The sequence below is a fragment of the Phalaenopsis equestris genome, unplaced genomic scaffold, assembly GCF_001263595.1.
Source record: "Phalaenopsis equestris unplaced genomic scaffold, ASM126359v1 Scaffold000002, whole genome shotgun sequence".
Taxonomy (NCBI): domain Eukaryota; kingdom Viridiplantae; phylum Streptophyta; class Magnoliopsida; order Asparagales; family Orchidaceae; genus Phalaenopsis; species Phalaenopsis equestris.
The window spans coordinates 33,465,222-33,471,752 of NW_018164444.1; the positions used below are offsets into that span (position 1 = coordinate 33,465,222).

A 6,531-nucleotide genomic window follows, 5' to 3' on the forward strand; every position below is an offset into this window, starting at 1 on the left:
TTACGGGCGACCCCCAAACATTAACTTTTCCCCTTTTAAGCGCCGACAGATTCTGGCGACTCCGCTGGGGATAGGGCACATTCCTGCCACGTGACTGAGGATAGGGCATATTAATAAGAAAATAATATTGCAAAAATAAATAGAAAACATAACAAGGAATGAAAATCTCTCAATTGACATGTCCAAAGTAGCATAAATATCTAAAACATTGTGAAAAATCATAATCAAATAAAAATACCCAAAGTAGATAAATAAATAACAAATATAAAATGTCACACAAGAATCTAATAAATAAAATTGTCCCTCAAACTTCACCACTCCCATGAAAATAACGTAGGTAATCCACCCTACAATCATCGGTCATTGTTATGAAAAACTCTCTCCGGGTCGAATATTCAAGCAACTTCATAGAGAACAAATAAATATGTTTTCGTAAATTTTTGGAGTTGCCTCCAGAATTTAATCTGTCGGACAGAAGTTGCTTGTGATAGGTCGGGGTCATTGGTGCATGAAGCCACCAACTGCAAGATCTGGCTTTCAAGAAAAGCAGCTCCCTTTTTTTTCCAACTCGGGGACGCTTTGACTGGCTCGTAGACTCAACTTCATGGAGGTTCGGGCTGGAGCATTCATTGAAATTATTTGTTTGATTAGCTCCCAAATTTTCAGGGATGTCACCAAACCCCGCCTTACTGGGGACACATGCTTTATTTTCTATTGCCACTGCACCTCCAAACATACAATCCAACTTCTCCTCTAGCTCAGGATCGATTCTACTGTATTTAAATTTTTTCGCAGCAGACATCACCTATAAATGCATTTAACATATTGGATTTGAAACAATTAAAAAACTGACAAAAATAAGGGGAATTTTAAAAATGCTTACCGCCAGTCTCTCTGCCCACCACTCCTCAGAAGCATCAATTGTTTACTTTACCGAATCTCACCCCAAGCCCGTTAATCCTTACTTCAATTCTTTTTAGAATTTTCAATCATTCTTTAGTTGATTCAATTTGTTTTTTAGTTGCATCCTATCACACATTTTGCATGTAATTTCATTGAATTTTCTAATAATATTTTGCCAGTCATTTTTGTTGAAATAGATTGTCGGCCTAATTTTCAGTTCGACATCTTTGATGCAAAGATCGCAAAATATTATCTTTGTATCCTTATCCTACATTGCAGACGAATCGATCTCTTTGGTCTTAACCATTGTGATACTAGAATGAAAAAAATAATTAACATAAACCCTGAGAGTTACAAATAAAGAATGTCACAAATCATCAGAAATGTCTTTCCACATACAAACACATCTACCATCACCAACACCCACACAAACATGTACACCATCACTAACAACCACACGCCTTCCACCACAGCCTCACTTACAAACGAACACATCCGCACACCAGATGTCCACAAACCATTTACCACACACCTGCCCATGTCATTTAAAACTCTAAAAGCTAACATGTAATATACACCACACATCACATCATCACCACCACCACCTTCACACACCACACACCACACACCACACACCACATACTAGCACACATCACACATACTAGCAAGCACCTACACACATCTGCACATTCTCAACCATCACACCACCATATGTGCTTCGAATGTTCAAATGCAAACACCACCACCTCTGAGCATATCACAACCGAAGTATAAAGCATTTGTATGATGCAAACTGAGCATCATAAAGTATAAAGCTACATAATCGAGCAAGGTTAAACAAGGATGCAACATAAAGTGTAAAGCATCAAACTGAGCATCATGGATGCAACATGAAACATCAAACCAAGCATCATGGATGCAACATAAAGCATCAAAATCATCAACTGAGCATATCACAACCGAGCTTTATGTATGCAATATAAAGAATTAAAATCATCCATGATATGCTTGGTTGATATGCATCACAACTGAGCATATCAAAATCATAATCCAAATTCAAATCAACCAAGCATATGAAACCGCAAACCACCAAACAAAGCAAAAAGAGAAATCAGAGGAGAGGAAACAAACAACCAAACCGAGCACCATTGCACATTAGCATTTTCAGAATCATAAAGCCACCTAATAGATAAGACAACGATTATCGGAACAGAGGGGAGAGGCAGGAGAGGAACTACCGCACAGAGCGCATAATGCGCACAACCACCAAACCGAGTCGAAGAAGAGAAGGGACAGAGAAAGAAAGAATAGAAAGCTCGTCGCAATAACTACCAACCAAAGAAAGAGAACCACAGAACAGAGCACAAAGTGCACAAAGCCACCAAATCGAGCGGAAGAAAGGAGAGGAGAGGGAGAAGTATGTAAGGGTCACCGGAATAATCACCCGCAACCAATATGAGGCAACCAGAAACAATGTCTAGCCACCGGAGCCACAAAACTAAGGGGATCAGAGAAGAGAAATTAGGGCAATTGTCGCATCGAGGGAGCCGCAAAGGAACAAGAGGGCAGCCGTGAAAGAAACACAAAAGGGCAACCGCGTAAAATAAAATAGAAGGAATGTGGGTGGCATAGTCAAACTCGTGGCCCACGTTTCGATTGGATTTATCAAAACACCCTTGCAACTGCAGCATTCAAACAACCCAAACCACTGTCCCAGATCACACCACAGTAAAACTGACGCCCCAAACGACCTGTAAAAGAGCAATTTATTTATTTGTTAGTTATTATTGTGGGGATATAAATATGGCTTAATGTGTGTAAGGTTGTCATAGGTGATTGTTGTATTGAATCTTGGGGTAAGGATTTGGGAGAGAATTTATACCTCTAGAATCGTAGGTTTGTCTTTTATGTATTATGAATTATACCATTTTGATTTGAGACTGGCATAATAAAATCTATTATTTTTGTCCTAGTCTCCGTGGAAAGTTGTCTCCTTTCTATCACAAGCCCAATCAATTGAAAGTATTTGCACATTAAACAGAGGATTTAAGTCAAGTTAGAATGATTTATTAATTATTGTGCTGACATAATTCATGATGCAAGAAATAAACACGATGACAATGTTGTCTGATCGAGTGCAATTCACCTTGCTAAAAACACAAACATATTATTCTAAGATATAACTCATCCATTTAAAATATGATTTAATTTGAGAACTATTGGGACATGGTATTTTCTTATTGAATAATGTCTAGGAATCTTAGAACTCGGCTTGCTTGGTTACTAAGACAGTCATTATAGACAAATTGAAGCTTTGCAAAACCTCAATTATGGCTCCATGGATGATTGAGATAAGATGTCACATGATAGTGCATAAAATAATGTCTTTGAATGGAAGATTGTTGACATGAGAAGATCAAATTCATTTATAACATTGGTTTCAAAATTAAATAACTCCTACAAATCATAGATAAGATTTGGATTGAATAATCAAAGAACCCATCACATAGTGTTCTCATTTAGCTTGCCATGATACCTAACACTCTGCATCTATAAATTCCAAAGAAACCTGTAGCTAGAACATGTAGAACAGGGAAAGCTTATTTCGGGCTGTTGTTTTTCTCATGAATTTCATCTTTATCTAAAGCAATGCTTGTGGAGCAGGAGCAAATGCTTGTATTCAACTGCTGCAATCAAGGGTTTGATGTACCTGGATGTGGAAGAGGACTGCTGAAGTTGATAGTTGAGAAGAATGCAACAGTCAAAATAATAAAGGCTTTTATTATTATTTTTTCTTAAATAAAACTATCTTTGATTATATTATCCTTTCAGTGTTTTTGAGTTTAATTTTGCTAAGAAAAAGGAGATGTTTGGAGAGTGCACTAGAAAATGATATGAAAGGAAGAGAGGAGGAATAGTAGAGGGAGAGAACAAATGAGAGAAAATATCTGATTCAATCATTTATATGATTTTCTTGTCTCTAGACTAGTGAGAACTTCACCCAACCGCAAAATTTCTTCCTGTTTCCGGACTTTTTTGGTTTTTTGGTCTTACCTATTGTTATTGCCTTTGCAATTTTATCTTTTTCCAACAAAAGCTACCTAATAAATGACAAGAAAAATATGCTCATTAGCGGAACTCAGCGAAAATTGTGTTTCCAAACATTTTTATTTTTCCAGGTCCAGGAGATTGAAACATACATGCTGCTTATAATTGATGAAGATTTGCATTCATCATGGTTATACTGAGGTCATGCATACGACTACAAGGATGCATGTGAAATATGGTTGCATTGTTCCTTAAATTGATTTTCTTTAGTTATTTGACAGGATGTATCCTTGTTTTTTTATGTTTATATAAACAATTTTATAGATAATAATTTTCATCATATTTTTTAGTTTTTTACTTGGCGTTCTGCTTGGCCCGCATACTGAGTTTTTTTTTTTCTTATGATAGATGTTTTTAGATTCAAGTTACTAAAAGTAATTATTACCAGTTTATTATGTGAATGAAAAAAAATCTCCTTTAGTCTATAATATTAGCACACCCTGCTATTTCGGTGGCTAAAAAATGTGTTGAAACGAGGAACTTCTGGAAACAAACTCCTGAAAGGTACCTTGTTAGAAGTCAAACTATAAATGTTCATAAAGAGAGTACTCACTAATATAAAGCGGGCTCTTTGTAAATAAGAATGAAGTCAATCCCTAGCTTCTCTTAAATTTCTGTCGAGGTAACTTCAAGCATCCAGGTTGCTGGATTATAATTATCTTTAATCTTCGGAATGCCAGGAATTCCCAGTGAAAAAAATGGTGGTATTATACGTGAATTATATTTTGAACTTTAAATTGTTTATTTAAAAGGAACCAACTGATTTTTTTTTTTTGAACAATCCTTGTTATTTACGTACAAGAATGATATAGTAATGCATCATTTAGACTACCATAGCTGTGTTTTGACGAAATTCAGAATATGTTGCTGCAGTTGATCATGCATAAAGACCTTTATGGAAGGCTTTTTTCCATTGGCATGCACGTAGTTTTATTGGTCCTTTCAGAAATAAACGATCGCATTTGTAGGGTAACATCGTCTCTTTTGATTTTTTTTATATTACACAATTTGTTTTAATTCTAGGTGCATTTTTAAGTTTTTCTTTTAATTCCTTTTAATGATAACGTATTTAATCTTTTAGGTAGATACATGTGATCTATTAAGTTATGTTTTTTAACTTATGCTTTAATCATGTTCTTATCCTAATGATTTTTATCTTCATTAACTTGTAACTTTTGTGCTAGTCAACTACCCATTTTAATTTGATTGAAATGTAAAGGTGCTCTGGATAATCAAAATTCATCTTTGAAATTTGCAAAGAAATAACCAGACATGAATACTAAGGGTGGTGTTAGGAAATTTAGTTTTCAATAATTAGTATAATAATTTTGAGGATGCAACAAAACTGAGTTTAATAGTGAAAACGTACCTCAAAATACTCAATATAGTTCATTGAATTTTTACCTGATGGTCTGAAGTGGATTTGGCCTCTTCTTTTCATCAAGAACATCTGGACAAAGAAGATAAGGCCATCCAGTCCATATCTGTACCCATGATTTCAACATGTTTGTAGAATTTGTGATCATCATCATCATTAATCTTAACTATATGGGGCTTGCTTTATGATTCATCATTTTTATTTGGTTTGTTGAGTGTTATATGAGGTGATAAAGACAATCATGTTCATATTTTTTAAAATTTCATTGAAGTTACTTTATCTCCACACCTTTTTCATCGTAATCTTTCTACATTAATTTTCCTTACATGTCTAATGGGGGCATTTTCCACTGTTTTTATATATATGGAATGCACCAAACTCATTTTTCTACGATCGTATCTTTAATTATGTTTCGCTAATTGTTCCTCAAATATGACATTCATTCCTTTTACATTCTATAAATTGCCACACATTTATTTTGATATTTCAATTTGTGCCATATGTTACTTTGCTTTTGAATTTTTTAGTGCACAATATACGTACCCCACACAATATAGCTGATCTAATTGTTGTTTTATAAACTGTGTGATGTATAATTTAAAATTGATTTTAGGGCCTCCCTGAGGTGAGAAAAATTATTTTGGTGTGGTTATAATATCCTCCATTCAATCTCTCACACCCCCTTCCCCTCGACCCTCAACCAAAAAAATAAAAGCATATAATGTAGTACGTAGTTTTATGTGATCCCACACATTGATGGCTAACCTAGTTTAACCAGTCAATGTTCTTAGCTGGCAATATATTTTTATGTTTGTTTTCTTCATTTGAGTCTTGTGTATTTTGCACATTGTCATTTAGCCATTTAAGCGAATGTAATTAAGCATGTGATGATATTTCTTTTTTGTACTAGAAAAGGACGCTTGCATATTGAATCAAAATTTGTTCTTCCATGAAAATCACTTCCTCCTCTCTTGTTGGCTTTTCCTTTCCCCATCCCACCTCACGAGTAAGGTTGTACCCACCCCCTTGTTTCTGTGCCTTCCATATTTTCTCTCTCTAACTCTCCTCCTCCTCCTCTAGAAGATGGATACTTTTTATCCGTTGAAACTCATGGCTAAGCCTAAGAAAGAACAATATTGCTA

The 6,531-nt window shown here is 35.1% G+C and overlaps 1 protein-coding gene across 1 annotated transcript in view; it reads left to right on the forward strand.

The window, feature by feature from the left end:
• Positions 1 to 4,343, forward strand: part of LOC110019226 (pentatricopeptide repeat-containing protein At3g06430, chloroplastic-like) — a 28,189-nt gene extending 23,846 nt beyond the window's left edge. Inside the window, exon 3 of the mRNA XM_020716813.1 lies at positions 4,083 to 4,343. The gene's annotated coding sequence lies outside the window, so the exon portion shown is untranslated. The remainder of the gene's footprint in view (positions 1 to 4,082) is intronic.
• Positions 4,344 to 6,531: the final 2,188 nt, after the last annotated feature.